We start from the raw sequence: 13,895 nt of genomic DNA, 5'->3' as shown, positions 1-13,895 counted from the left end.
AACCCAGCCATGTCCTGGCAGAATGGTAGCCTGCAGGGAGGGACTGACAAAGGGCCACTGCCTACAGGAACCATCTCAAAAAACCTTACCCCCCCACCAACTTCATCAGGATTGGAAGCCAGGGAAAGAGTTCTCAGGTATCTGAATTCTGGACTTGAAAAAGAAAATTATTAACATTATTCCATGATTGCTTTAAAAAGTATATACCAGTACAGTGTTCTAAAAAAATTTCTAATAAAACCATTCTCTGTTCATTTAATGAATACACGTTCACATTCCAGGTGAAATGGAACATAGGAAGAAGAGTAGGATGGGAGAGATTTTGCAATTAATCAAGCTACGAGAAGCAGCTCCTTTCTGCTGACTTTGCACAAAATCCGTTAGAATAGCAGAATACCAAATACTTCCAGAAAGCAATGAAAGCTAATTACTTTGCTCCTGGCACTATGCTAAGTGCTTCACCTCGCAATATTCATTTACTCCTCTCAACAATTCTACAGCGGTGTATCCCTATTTAAAGCTGAGAAAACCAGACTCAGAGATTAATCCATCCTCAGTCACATAGCTTGAGAGACAGTGGTGAACTCTGAACTGAGTCTGTCTACATGGCCCATGTTCTTAACCACGACATGATGTTGAATTCCCATAAACCACAAGAGGAAAAATGGTAACTCAGAGTTCCTAAAAGGCTTTGGTTTGGAAAATAAGGTGCTATTGGAGCGGGAGTAAGGGTCAGTGAGTACAAGTATTGTTATCAGCATCGCCATTTTACACTGGAAAGCAGAGCACCTTCCAGCTTAAAGAATCACTTTCCACATACATTATCTCAGCAAAACAGCCCTATCGGTACGCAAGGATTTGGTAAAAATGACTTTTCTGCTGCCAAGAAATGGAGGGAGAAGTTAAAGGGGATAATTTGACCACACAGAGGAAGGCTGGCACATTCAGACACAAACGGGAATAATCAACATGCAGGGAATCACTGCAATAGAGCAAAGCCTATAGTTCCAAGAGGTGACAGCAAAACCCTAAACAGCTCTTCAGGAAGCTGCTAACTGAAGTCACCAAAATCCTACCCATGAAAGTGAAGTATCTTTGACTTTTCAGAAGGATGAATAAGAACCAAGGCCAATCCTGCCCCAGCCTCTCCTTTCTCTCAGTGCATGTCTATTTGACAAGCTTCTCATTTGCAGCTGAGATGTGAGGCTCTCAGTGAATGGTAAAATTCCTTGTGTCATTTCAGAGTTGACTGGAGGAGATGCATAGAATTCAGATATAATTGATCCAAGAAAATGGCCTTTGCCCAGCATACTGAGACCCTGCAGGAGAGACTTTCACTCACTTGCCTTGGATAGTACCTCCTGGTCCACCAGAGAAAGAGTGATAGTAACAACCCCAAGAATATCAGGAGGCCTTAGAAAAGGCTAGATATCCATAAACCAGATTTTTTGTTGTTGTTGTTGTTCAATGCTTCCAAAATCAAAGGGAAAAGTTTAAAGAAACAAAAGCAACTTTCTTTTCTAAAAGGAAGCGAGCAAAGGCAGGTTTCATGTGAACATATACAAGGCTGAAATAATTCTTGTGAACTGGACACAATAGAGTTAATTCACTCTTTTCTTATCTCTGCTGCCCTGGAGCATCCTTGGCTTTGTTTAATCTTCAAAGTTTTAAGCAGAATATTCCTGAATTAGGGTAATTAGGCTGCCAAAAGAAATACTAAATCAAAACTTCACAGAATTTTTTAACTTATACAGAAAATATTCAAAATCAACATTTGTTGTGTCAGTTCACATAGTCAAGAATATCTTAGGTTTCTTACAGGTTTATTTTTTACTATGGCTTTCTGTGAGTTTGGATATACTGAATGTGATCAATAAATCAAAGTATTAGAGGGGCAGAGTAAACTTAATCAGCCTAAAATTGGCCTAAAAATTATATTGGTGAAGTGTAGAAGAATATACTTAACATATTTTTTCAATCATATTTTTAAAACAAGCCATCAATCAGAAGTTATGAGCAACTGGACTAGAGCCCGCAAGACACAACTACTGAGCCCGCATGCCACAACTAATGAAGCCCACGCGCCTACAGCCCGTGCTCCCCAACAAGAGAAGCCAGCCCAGTGAAAAGCCCACACACTGCAACAAAGAATAGCCCCCGCTCGCCGCAACTGGAGAAAGCCCGCGCACAGCAACGAAGACCCAACACAGCCAAAAATAAATAAATAAATTTATATAAAAGAAGCTATGCGCAACTGGAAAAAAACAAATTATTAGGCTAATTCATAGCAAATACATGCTTTCTTTAGAAATGCAATTTTCATTTACAAAATGCTATTCCAACTAAAGAGCAAAAAGTATTTCAAACATGACCACACTCCCCCACCCCCTTTTGAATCCAGTGACTGAAAATTCTCCACTTCAATCAGAATTATAAAGGTTGATCTAAATCATGCAGCCCAGGGGTAGTACAGCACTGAGGAAGACATAGCTCTTTCCTATCTTCCAGCCTCAGCGCACAGACAGCCAAATGCGGTGAATAAAACACGGTTTTTCTCTTCCAGTGTGCTTTTTCTATTTCTTGCATTTCAGATGTTCTATTACCACAGCTATTTTGCAAGTGTAATTTCTATTATTACTGCGTAATGCACCCAATATTATTGTTATTATAAGGTGCTAAACATCTCTGAATAAGGTATGCCACTCTTAAGATTCTAATATCAGCTTTCAACAATTATGGCACTAAAAATCATGCAAATTACTATATCGGAATAATCAAGTGTCAATCCTAATACAGTTAGGTTAAATCAGGTTTCTTGAGAAAAACAACTACATGTTAGCTCTCTGTAAACTCTGGAATAACTGAGGACATATTCTCAAAGAAAGTAGATGAAGCAACCTATTTGGTATAAAATCAGAGGCATTAAAGTAGTCCTCCCATCAAAGTTATCTCCTTTTCCTTGTGCCTGAAATATATAATAAATCACCTTTTATAGAACTTTTTGAGGAAATGAGAATTTTAATTTTAACTGGATTAAGATGTGAGGCCACCTGGCAGCTTCCTCTTCATGGGCACAGTTTATTCTGTGTTCATCCACCCAGAAATGCAGAGATGAGAGGAAAGGAGGGTAAGGTGCACTGGCATGGGTATTAGTTTGCTAGGACTGCTGTAACAAAGTACCACAGATTGTGTGGCTTCAGAAACAGAAATGTGTTGTCTCATTTCTGGAGGCTAGATGTCTAAAATCAAGGTGTCCAACACTGTTGGTTCCTCTGAGAGCTATGAAGGATACTCTGTTTCATGCCTCTCTCCTAGCTCCTAGTGGTCTGCTGGCAATCTTTAGCATTCCTTGGTTTCTTCATCTCTCTGATCTATGTCTTCATCTTTATACAATGTTATTCCTGTGTATGTGTCCAAATTTCCCCTCTTTATAAGGACACCAATCATATTGGATTAGGGACCCACCCCCATCATTATGACCTCATTTAAACTAATTACGTCTGGCTTGACTCTGACTCTATTTCCAGTTATGATCACATTCTGAGGAACCAGGGGTTGTGACTTCAACATACGTATTTTGGGAGGACACAACAGTGTTTGAAGTAACTACTGCTATAGAGCTTTGGCAAGTATGTGTCAGGAGCCAGTTTTCTGGGGCCAGTGCCCAGGGCAAGTGTCCTGTACCAGAGATCCAAGGGCAAGCAACTACCTGAGGGAATTATGGATGTTGTCCTGATGGTCCCCTACATCAGCCAACACTGACAGCTCCAATCTTGCTAAATGTCAAACCCAAGGCAGATCAACAAGCCTCCAAAGCCAATTAAAACCATCATCATGAAACCCCTTTCTTCATTCCCTGGGTCTTTCTTGGCCACACAACCAGGCCCAGCAGGTGTGGCTCCTGTTTGGCACCCTCCTGTTCCCTAGCCCATCCCTCTCCCTCCTCTGGAACTCCTTCAGGCAGTCAGTGTCCTCATGCCTACAGCTCCCCACCTGAGCCTTTTCCCCTTTGAGGGGGTTCTCCAGCAGGATAGGAAGATTTTGTTACATGCCTGCTAACTTTCAAGAGGGCAAAAGTGGAAGCTGCAACACCAGCATCATTTCTGCTGCATTCTATTGGCCAAAGCAAACCACGAGGCTAGCCCAGATTCAAGGGGAGATGAAATAGATGCCACTCTTGAGGGGAGGAGTGGCATACACAGAAACGAGGAGATAGTCATTGTTCATAGCCATGTCTGCAGATAATTGACCCCAATGATTGAAAACAATATTATTTTATATACAAATCCATGAATGAACTACAGTATTACCATAGACATGAGCCTTAAATGAACACAAGCAACACTCCAGGAAAAATGAATAATAAAGCCTTTATTCATCAGAATATTATTAAAGAAGGGAGATTAGGGTATTCCCTGGCAGTCCAGTGGTTAAGACTCCATGCTTTCACTGCCGAGGGCCCGGGTTCAATCCCTGGTTGGGGAACTAAGATCTCACAAGCCTCGCGGTGCAGCCAAAAAAAAAAAGAAGGGACATTAATTAAAACATGGTATTTTCTGTTAGAACTGGCTTTCCTTGGAAGTTGACAGAGAACCTGGGATATCCAATGGATTAAAGATGACTAATAAAGAAAATTCTGAAAAGAACAAGTAAACATGTATAAGTCCTAGATATATTAGTCTACTAGGGCTCCTATAACAAAATACCACAGACTGAGTGACTTAACAACAGAAATTTGTTTTCTCACAGTTCTGGAGGCTGGAAGTCCTAGATCAAAGTGTCAATAGGTTTGGTTTCTCCTAAGGTCCCTCTTCGTGGCTTGCTGAAGGCTGCTTCCTCACTGTGCTCACATGGCCTTTCCGCTGTATGAGCACTCCTGGTGTCCCTTCCTCTTCTTATAAGGACACCAGTCCTATTGGATCAGGCACCACTCTTACAACTTCATTTTAACCTTAATTACCTCCTTAAAGGCTCTATGACCAAACACAATCATATTGAGGATAAGTGCTTCAATTTCTGAATTTGGGGGGGACACAATTCAGTCCATAACAGATATAAAACAGGTATTTTTGCTGTACTTTATTTAGAGGCAACCAGTATCTCTGCACGAAGAGTTTTAAAATACATCCCTGTTACTGCTATGGCAGCCCGGTTGCTGGAGAGGGCCAGCAGTTCTTCCTGCATAGCTAATGGCTACTCCAGTTCTGGGTAGTAAAAATGTGAGCCATCTAATTAATTGAAGGTAAGTCATAGACACTGTGGCAGATTTTATTTTCCAAAGGTGGTCTCACCATTAATGCCCATCTCACATGCTTTTCTACAATATGGCCTTGATCTTCCTCCCATCAAGAGATGAAGTTGATGTCCCCTCCCCAGGGATAGCTTCTTGGGATGCAACGTACACAGTCACACCAGGCCCTGCACTTAAAAGGGCTCAACACTTGGTTTAATGCTCTGTTGTCACTGACTTGAATTTCTTAATACGTTTTGAACAAAAGACCCTACACTTTCACTTTGTACTCAGCCCCACAAATTCTGTATCCTGTCCTGTTATCTTCCCCCTGAATCTTGATGGGCTTGTGACTAGGGACTACTAAAGTCTGGTAGAAGTGACTCTAGGTGACATTCAAGCACAGGCCATAAAGGTGATGCAGCTTCTCCTTTGTTCACTGGTACTCTTTCTCTTGAAAACTTTAGCCAACATGCAAGGTGCCCAAGTGCCCTGAGGCCACCATGCTATGAGTCCAAACTAGCCCTTGCAGAGAGACCATACGAAGAGACTCAATCAATATGAAGAGAGTGATGCCTGACTGACCCCAGTTGCTCCAGCCAGCATCTGACTGCAACCCGATAAGAGATCCTGAGCCAGAACTGCCCAGAAAAGCCCTTCCCAAACACTGATCCCCAGAAACTGGGAGAGATAATAAAATGATCAATTGCTGGTGTTTTAAGAAACTTTAAGTTTTGAGGGTGACTCATTATATGACAGGAAATAACTAGAACAGAGACCAAGTGCTGTTTATGCAAGTCTTCTTTTGAAACATTACAAGTTACTTGTATAGTATCAAATACTATATTTTCCAAAGCTATGACTTCTAGAAATTAATGTATATTTAACCAAAGATATTTTCTTATTAAAAAACCAGTACATAGTCATTATTTAAAAATTAAAGCTACAGATAAGCAAAAAGAAAAAGAATTAAAATACACATCATCTAGAGTTTAAAAACAATTCATTTGAACACCTGGTATACTTCTTGTTAAACATTTTTCTTTGTCTTAAACACACACACATACACACCCCACAGATTACAGCCTACATGGGCATAATTCAAATACACATGTTGTTTATAAAATTAGAATTATACTGTTTTAAAATTTGCTTTTTAATGTAACAGGCCATGAATATTTTTCCAGGTCAATAAATTTTCATCTAAAACGTTCTCTCAAATAGCATCCTTGGGAGCTTTCATAAGAATGTGATGGAGGTGAGTAAGGCCCCTGCAGGAGTGAGGGAGATGTGGAGGAGGCCCCAGACCTTCTGCCTCGATTCAACAGGAGCAGCTCCCCTTTTCCCTCTTTTATATGCTTGGAATCCCTTGTAAATTTTTGCTTAAGAAAGAGCTTTCCTGCCTAAGAAAAAAAGAATTTGGAAGCCTCCAGCTATAATTTTTTTTAACAATTTTTATATTGGTTTAATTTACTTAACCAAATTCCCCTTCTGATGGTCATTTAGGTTCTTTCCAACTGGATGATGTTACAAACTGACATGTTCAACCAACTTGCAGCTAAATATTTAAGTGTGTTTGATTCCTTCCTTAGAAGAAGAACACTCCCAGAAGCAGAGTAGCAGGTTCAAAGCATAGGCACAGTTTACACCTTTAATAATTTTACTAACCAGCAACCCCTTCCTATCCCTTCTCTTGAGAAACTGAGGACAAACCAGGTTGCCCTAAGGTGGGAAGCACGGGCAGGCAGACCACAAAAGGCTCCTCCACTGTTATCAGCCCAGTCTACACTCGCTTGTTTTCTTACCCTGAAGCCACATGACACTCTGGAGCATTCCTAAACAGACCTATACTTTTATGTCCCAGTGATTCTCTAGATAAGACAAAAACCATTTAAAGAAAGAGAAAACAAGACAAATCAATTTTAACTAAGTACATGTTAAACTGTTTTTATATAACTTTTTATTTTAAACATTTTAATAAAAAAATGCTTTATCTATTGTTCTATATTAAATCTTTAAAAGAAGATAGATTCTTTTTCCACCCAGAAAATGTGTATTAAAGCTTCAAACTGGCATCACCATCCCTCATAAAGCTAATTAATCATTATATTAGTCAAAATCCCTGGCTAAGAGCCAAAACTACATAACGCCAATAAAATGTCAATATTAACCATACAGCTTATCAATCGACTAACACAGAACAAGGGATTTCCCATTCATACCAGAACTGACCTGCAAACACAGCTGCTTGCCTCACTATGGGCAGTCTGGTTCTGAGGCAAGAATCAGATACTACGTATATGGCATTTACAGATATATCTCACATTTTGTAAAAGATAGATTCCTGAAAAAGTGTGGAAATTGATTTTTGTAATTAGGCTCTATTTTTTAAATTATTATTTGACCACTCATTGAGTTATTTATAAATATTTTTAAATTAATTTCTCAGCAATTACTTAGCACCCCAACAATACATGCTGCATTCATTCTCCATATTCACCGTGGTTTAGGTCAATATTCAATCATAATTTTAAAATTATTTTATCAATACAACTTCTTCCTGGCTTTTAGTTTAATTATGAAAAGTTGTTATTTAATGATTGAAGCAAGGTAAATCCAGGCTTTTATATACTGTCTGCTTAAAGCAAGATATATCTGCACTTACAAAATTAAAAGCTGAACACATTAGAAAGAGGATCTTGTTTTTGTAGAAAAATACAAGAAATTTATCTTAAATGAAGAAGAGGATTAAAAGTCTCCTTAAAAGCCTTAAACTTTAAACACACTAAATCAGGCCCAATTATCAGTGTTGGCTGGCAGAAATGTAACATTACAGGATTTTTGCTACCACTACAGAAAGGGGGAGATAAGACTTGCCCTGCATAGTATGGGAAATATGAAGGGTCACTCTAAGCTAATGTAGGAGCAATTCTGAACTAATAATAAAAGAAAATGATTTGTATGTAGTAATCGGCTCACAGAAGTGACCTCTGCAAGGAGCAACACTCTGTAAATGAATTTTAAAGGAATTAAGGGAAACATTTGCAAACACTTTTTTTTTCTGCCAAATCTCTAGCCTATTCCAAAGGAGTTAACCTGAAGCTGCCGGGCAAGAACATTCTGGGCTGGGTGAGGTCATATAACATGTAACCCCAGAAACCTAGGTCAGAGACAGGAAATGGGTGAGCTGGCGACAAGTCAAGAAGTCAGCAGGGCTACTGGTGACATGCAACAGCAAGGAACCAAGCAGTGCAAATTTAGGCAGGATTGAGGTGGCAGCAAGGGACCTGGCCCAGGGCAGAGTCAGGCAGCACCAAGGACAGCACCAGGCAACTGCTTTAATTTCCATCAGCACAAAAAGTTCTATTGGACAGTGCTGCTCAGAGTATCACATGCATCAGAATCAGCTGGAGGGCTTGTGAACACACAGGTTCTGATTCAGTGGATCTGGAGTGGGGCCTGAGTATTTACATTTTTACCAGGAGCCCAGCTGATGATGTTGTTACTGGTCCAAGGATGACACTTTGAGAACCACACATCGGACTTGGCCGATGACACTGGGTGAGCTTTTCATGGTGTGTTTGCAAAGAACTCAGCCTCAGCACAGGTTGGGTTCTCCCCCTTCTCATAAGCAGATGCAGAAAGTATCTACGCACTGGTAGGGACTTCCCTGGTGGTCCAGTGGTAAAGAATCCATCTTCCAATGCAGGGGACATGGGTTCAATCCCTGGTTGGGGAACTAAGATCCCACACGCCGTGGGGCAACTAAGCCCACATGCCACAACTACTGAGCTTGTGCGCCTCAACAAGAGAGTCCATGTGCCACAAACTACAGAGCCCATGCACTCTGGACCCTGCACACCACAACTACAGAGCACACACGCCCTGGAGCCCGCATGCCACAACTAGAGAGAAGCCAGCACGCCACAACAAAGAGCCCGCGTCACAACGAAAGATCCCACACGCCTCAAGGAAGACCCCGAGTGCTGCAACTAAGACCCGATGCAGCCAAAAAAGAAAAAAAAAAGGGAGAGAGAAAGAAAGTATCTACACACTGGTCATCTTTGGCTTGGAAGGTATATGGTGGGTTTCCAACACCAGATGTTTTCTTTACTAGGATACAGTTAGGTCAGGGTTTCCTAAACATATCACCAAGGTGTTGATAAGGCTTGTACTCCTTGACTGTGTACAGAAAAATGTGTGTTTATTTCCATGAGCACTTTTCTAAGAAAATTCTAGTCCCTGGGACCTTGGCTCTGGGGCCAATTGCCTTATCACATGGGTCTAGGGCAGGTTGTTTAGCCTCTCCTACCACAGGGCTCTCTTGAGGTTAAAGGAGAAATGCACATAACTCACAGAAATGCACAGCACCTAACAGAGAGTATGTGCTCTGTTTGTGGCAGCTGTTATTATTTTCACAAATGCTCAGCGTGGTCCATAACCCCTTCATTAGCCCTGCCTCAGTTAAGATTATCTTATTTAAGCTAATATTAAAATGTGCCTGGGCTTCCATGGTGGCGCAGTGGTTGAGAGTCCGCCTGCCGATGCAGGGAACACGGGTTCATGCCCCCGTCTGGGAAGATCCCACATGCCGCGGAACGGCTAGGCCCGTGAGCCATGGCCACTGAGCCTGCGTGTCCGGAGCCTGTGCTCCGCAACGGGAGAGGCCACAACAGCAAGAGGCCCACATACCGCAAAAAAAAAAAAAAAAAAAAGTAAAAATAATTGATAGGTAGATAGATGGATGAATGGACAAGTGAATAGATGGACAGGTGGATGGATAAGAGAATGGAGAGATGGTTAAATGGACCTCCCAGGATCCAGGTTCTGGAAGATTAGAGCCAGTAATGATACGTGAATATCTGGGCCACTTCCTCATTTTCTAGACAAGGAAAACTGCGGCCTAAGAGGCTAAATGATTTGTCCAAGATCACAAATTAATTAATCAGTGGCAGATATTCTACATCTCAAACATCACTCTCTGCTCTGAGTCTTAGATACACATACACATACATACACATACATCCAGTAACATTTATCACGCATTAATACAGCTTTGAGATGAGTCTACAACTCTAAGCTTTATTTTCCTTGAGACTTAAGGACTAGCGAAGTGTTTTATTTCATGACTGCTACAATATTTGAGAAAGAAGCATGATTCCTTTCTTCTCTCAATATCCCTCTCTGCCAAGAATCACTTTGCACCAGAAGTGCCCAGAAAAGCACAATCTGGCATTTTCTAAATTTACTTCTGATCAATACCAGCTCACCACTAAGAACATTAATACAAATTCAGATCCTATAAAATGTTTTTCTCTTAGTAGAGAAAAATAGCAACATATACTATTGTTTAGTTTAAAGGGAAATGTAGCATGGCAGAGGTATCACTTGCACACATATCCATTCCTTCTTCTTTCTCAATAACAAAACCCTGATTTCTAGCTGATCACATTGCTGCCCAGATAAAAGACTGTATCTCCTAGTCTCTCTTATGGCTGTGTGGCCATGTGGCTAAAACCTGACCAATGATATAAAAGTAAAATTGTCATGTGGGATTTCCAGTAAGTTCCCTTAAAGGAAAAGGCTGTACTTAGTGCTTCCTCCATCCCTTTGCCTGGAGTGAGAATGTGATGGCTGGAGCTGCAGCAGCAATACTGCACCATGAGGAGAAAGATTACACCCTAAGAAGAAAGACGAGCTGGTTGAAGCTCAGATTCCTGGTGACTATGGAGTCTCTATACAAGACTTGTACTACATACCTCTAGACTTCTCTTATATGAGAGGAAGAAAATTTTCCTACTGTTTAAGCCACTATAATTTTTTTCACATGTAAGTCAACCTAATTTTATTTTTTTAATTTATTTATTTTTTGCAGTACGCGGGCCTCTCACTGCTGTGGCCTCTTCCGTTGCGGAGCACAGGCTCTGGACGTGCAGGCTCAGCAGCCATGGCTCACGGGCCCAGCCGCTCTGCGGCATGTGGGATCTTCCCAGACCATGGCACAAACCCGTGTCCCCTGCATCAGCAGGCGGACTCTCAACCACTGCGTCACCAGGGAAGCCCCCAGTCAACCTAATTTTAAATACATTCAACATATTCTAGTATTCTTAGCTGCTAATAAAGAGTGGTGTCTCTGTTGAAAAATTTATTTAGAATTGAAATCTTCTGTGAAGAAGTAGTTAGTGGCAGTGAAACAGACCAGGAATCCATGCCTGCTGGAAATTAACTTATTCAGCACTTCCTGAATTGGTAAGCAACTTTCTAATTCTGGAATTACTACTCTTCCTCTAGCTTCCCTACATATTTCTTTCTGGCCTCCTCCTCCTTTGCTCCAAAACCATAGCATTTCCTCTCCTTCCAGAATTCTTATGACCACCACATTGCACTCTCCCTTCCTCTCTTAACGCATAAATTTACAATGCATTAACAAAATGGATCTGCAAAATACACCTGGTCAGTTCTTTTAGCCTGAAAAATCTAGGTTTGAGTCATCATGTTAATGAAGTTAGTACTATTCTTGATCTGTTCTATACATTTGAAATTCTAGTATATGCTTAAGAAGCCAGATACTGACTTATTATCTTGACCATTCAATGAAATCTACACATTTGTATATTTTTATTGAAAGCACAGATGCTTTCTCTTGAAGAATCAAAGCAAAATTCAGTCAGTCCTCAACTGGAGCAAGAAAATAAAGATATCTTTAGTCTTATAATGCTCTCATAATAACATTCACTTTAGGCAATTTTAAGTTGAATGTGTCAAGTCTTTCACCTGCAAAACAAATGTAACTTATAATTGGGGTATATCCAGGTTTTGTGAAGCTTGAAGCTTATTTAATTTGAGGACCCTTTTTAAGAAAAAGAATATAAAATTACAAATACAGAATTAGGTAAAATCACTTCTGCTTATAATCAAGACATATGTACAAGTCCCAACTCAAGAGAAAAGAGGATTAAATGATAGCGAACTATAAACAGATGTATGGCTAAAAGCCAAAAAATAAAGAGTTTTTTAAAAACCTACAAGAAAAAAATTCAAGCAGTACCAGTTTTGAACCTCCTGTTAAATTTATGTAGCAATTTCAATGAGGGGAGAAAAACTTTATACACAGAAATATCAGTGCCGACTATCACATATGGAAATTATCAATAAAATACCCAAAGAAATCTGCTAGATATTCAGACACAGCTTGTATCTAAAGCCTCATCTTAGGGAAAATGTTAAGACAATGATGGAGAAATAACCACTCATTGGTTCTCACTGGATATTACTTAAAAGTCCCTAACATTTGCTCTAGATGCACCATCCCTCAGAACATACCTTTTTATCTTATACCTACTGGTAATAAAAAAAAAATTAATAGCCTACTTTAATCAAGCACTTGCTATATGCCCACTCAAGCAGCATACTAAGCACTTTTCATTCAATGCCCCCAATTCATCTCCCAACAAACAAATGAGGTGTTTAATTATCCTCATGCTACAGATGGGCTAACTGAGGCCTAGGTAGGTCACACAACTTGCAAGAGGTGAAGCCAAAGCCAAACCCAAGCAGTTTCCATAGAAACCTGAGATTCAGAGAAGTTAATCAACCAACCCAGGTCACACAGCTATTAAGTGGTAGAATCAGGAATCTAACTGGGTCTGACATCAAAACAGACGTTCTTAACACCATCTTTTTATATCCTCAGAATGTTAAGGAAACCAAGCACAAAATATGATATTGTGGAGGGTTTCTGGATTTACAGTTCCCTTTGCAAAAATGACAGACAGGTGGAAAGCAAATATGGAGTGTTTATTAACCTAATACATCTTTGTTGAGCTCCTAGCATGTGTATGGCCCCCTTGCTGCCATTCTTGGGGGTAAAAGGTAGCAATTAGGCCTGGCTTTAGACAAAACACCCACATTTTAGCAGTTGTATCAATAGCTTATTTTATCATTGGAACTAGTGCCCTCTCCCCTTTGTTCCACGTACTTTTTCTAGAATAATAACATTGTCACTATATTCATTTCATAACTTTTGTATGACCAAAAGGCATAACTTGGGGCTGAGACATTTTCTTTACCAAGTCATGTTTTATAAAGTTCCATACAAAGTAATATAAATACATAATAATAAGAAAACCACCATTTGCATCTGTGGAGGCTGGCTGGAACAACAGACACAAGACTCGTGTCCCTTAGCTAAAGAGGGGTTTCCTCCCGCTAATTCATCCCCTCCACACCAAAAATGGATTATGTATTCCCTTTAATTCCTAATTTCAGATTCAGGTCCAACCAGAAAGGGCCAGGTCTATAGCCAACACCATGTCATGTGTTAAATTGTCCAAAAAAAAAATTATTTGAACCCTAGCATACCAAGAAACAAATATATGACATTCCATCCACCTCAGGCCTCTCCATTCCCTAAAGGGCAATAATTTGGGATGCTGTTTGTTTGTTTCTGTTTATAAAAATAAGACACGAATTTGTTAAAAATTGGGAAAGTACAAAAAGATATAGAGAAGAAGGAAAAAACTGTTTAAAATCCCAGTCCCAAGTGGAAATAACTATTAACATTTTGGTTATATTTCTTGCAGTATTTTATCTACCTTAGAAAATAATTGAGATCAAACAGTACATATAATTCTGAAATCTCTTTCTAATGGGGAGTTTTTGCTTT

The 13,895-nt window shown here is 40.0% G+C and overlaps 1 protein-coding gene across 6 annotated transcripts in view; it reads right to left on the bottom strand.

The window, feature by feature from the left end:
- Nucleotides 1-13,895, bottom strand: part of METTL24 (methyltransferase like 24) — a 173,100-nt gene that overhangs the window by 64,450 nt on the left and 94,755 nt on the right. The gene's annotated exons all lie outside the window — the stretch shown is intronic.

The sequence above is a fragment of the Delphinus delphis genome, chromosome 14, assembly GCF_949987515.2.
Source record: "Delphinus delphis chromosome 14, mDelDel1.2, whole genome shotgun sequence".
NCBI classification, from domain to species: domain Eukaryota; kingdom Metazoa; phylum Chordata; class Mammalia; order Artiodactyla; family Delphinidae; genus Delphinus; species Delphinus delphis.
The sequence above is the reverse complement of the archived record's forward strand: the minus strand, read 5'-3'. Positions and strand labels throughout refer to the sequence as shown.